Genomic DNA, 2,351 nt, shown 5'->3' with positions numbered 1-2,351 from the left:
AACACTTATTTGTCGCCCGCCTAAAACTTTCCCCCCCAAAATAGGCCCCTGTTTTAGTAGTTTTTTTAATCCCTTTTTTTTTTTTTTTTTTTTACAGGCACTGGGGAAAGTCCCAGCTCTTGGCAATTCCCCCCCGTTAATTATTGTTATTATTTCCACGCTGGCCCGGTGCAGTAGGTACTTCTTGACTCGGGGATTCAGAGACAGACAAATAAAATATCTGCCTCAATTTAGGGCCCCTGTCTGGTCGGAAGTCCAAGTTCAATTCCAAGTTAAAACAGGAGGTCGCCTGAAGCATTGACAAAAGCAAAGGGGGCCATTTGGTCCGGCTGGTGTCAACAAAGTGGTATCTGGAGAGCGTAATTATCGCTTCTCATCATTTTTTGCCTTCATATTCTCGGGGAGAGGAAGAGAGAGAGGAGCCGGGGACACTCAGGTGCTTTATAGCGCTTTGGATGAGGCTTTATTCACCCCCTCCCCACCAAATGTAATTTAATTTCTTTATTTGTGAGTGCTCTAAAATACAGAGCCTTTTTCTTTGTATTTTCTTTTCCTTTATTTTTTGTTTGTTTGGCGTTTTTTGTTTTTTTTTTTTTTTGGGGGGGGGGGGGGGGGTTTTTTTTGTTTTTTTTTTTTTTGGACGTGGGATTACACCCATCCGGGTTTATTTTCTCCCCCCATCTCCTGGTGCCGAATGAACTCACGATACGTTTGGAAGGACGGAGACTGACACCAGGCCAATGTAAGAAACCTCCTTTCTTTTTTGCCAAATATATATATATTTTTTTTTTTTCAGACCCAGTTATACGAGAGCTGTGTGTTCGAGGCTGTTTCCCCCCCCTTCTCCCACCCAAACTATTTACTTCTTGGTCCACTTGATGGCCAAATATTTCATTCCTCGGAGCTGCTCGGAGGGATCGAGAGGGAAGAGTGGGAGCTCTTTGCCAAGTTTATTCACATTTTCAAAAGCAAAACACTGAAGAGTTTCATTTCCAGAGGTAGAAGCTGAACTTAAATGAACTGTGTTTGCCAAACTGGGGGTTTATGTTAAACAGAGGAATATAAGTGATGAATAGGCACGACAATGCCCACACGTTCACACTGAGCGTAGAGGAGCGATGCAATCTCCCTTTCCAAGCAAGAGAGTGATGGGAGAAGTGGAACTCTCCATGGAAAACCTGGGATTTATTAGGCATTAGCTAGGGAAAATATGTATACAATACGCAAAGAAGCAAGAAAATAGAAAAAAAAAAGAAAAAAAAAAAAAAAGCCCGATGTTTCTCTTCGAAAAACATTTTTGGTTTTGGCAAATGGAGAGATCCTGTTCCAAAAAAATATTATTTGCTGGGCTGCATTTTAAAGGAGAAGAGATGTTTGGGGAAATAAAGTGATGCATGGCTCCACCTTGGCAGAGAGAGGCTGAAATCTCTGTTTTTTTCCTGAAACCTGTGCGGGTGGTGTGTGGGATGGGCCGTTTTGCTTTTTCAGGATCTTTATCCGCCTGGATGGGAATAACCTGGATTTTCACCCGGGAGTGGGACTGTGCCTCCACCTCAGGTATGGCTATTTATCCTCCATGGCATTTAGTAACACTGATTTCATTTTAATACTCAGAGTCTGTCCTAAATGCCGAGGACCTGATGCAATTCCTCTTTCACATTCCCAAATACAGATTTCTGAGGTTAAAGATGGGCTCAAAAAGCGCTGCTGCCTTTCCACCCCTCTCCCTCAGCTGCTCCGAGCGGATCCAAAGCACCAGCAAAATACATTTTAATTCCGCACTCCGTTAAAAAAAAGGGTGAAAAAAAGGGTTTTGCTCCATTATTGGGGGAAATTAAAAAAAAAAAAAAAAAAGAAAGAAAAAAAAGGGGTTTCCCCCCCTCTCCTCCAAGGCTCTGGTATGCCACGAGTGACCCGCACAGCTCCTATGTGCTTTTCCTCTCCTCAAACACGTGGAGAAAAAAACCCTCGTGGTGTTTTTTTTTTTTCTTTTTCCTTTAAAAAAAAAGGTGAAAAAAAGGGTTTTTCTCCATTATTGGGGGAAAATAAAAAAAAAAAAAAAAAAGAAAGAAAGAAAAGGTGTTTCCCCCCCTCTCCTCCAAGGCTCTGGTATGCCACGAGTGACCCGCACAGCTCCTATGTGCTTTTCCTCTCCTCAAACACGTGGAGAAAAAAACCCTCGTGGTGTTTTTTTTTTTTCTTTTTCCTCCCTGAGCATGTGCCTTTGCAAGCCGAAAAAAAAAAAAAATTAAAAAATCAGGTTTTCGGCATTAAATGACAAGTTCGTAAAGCGGAGTCTTCCTCGGGGACAGCTACAGCTGAGCGGGGGGGCAGGCGCGGGGGTTGGGGAG

The sequence above is a fragment of the Charadrius vociferus genome, unplaced genomic scaffold, assembly GCF_000708025.1.
Source record: "Charadrius vociferus isolate BGI_N301 unplaced genomic scaffold, ASM70802v2 scaffold1164, whole genome shotgun sequence".
Lineage (NCBI taxonomy): Eukaryota > Metazoa > Chordata > Aves > Charadriiformes > Charadriidae > Charadrius > Charadrius vociferus.
This window is presented reverse-complemented; position numbering follows the sequence as displayed.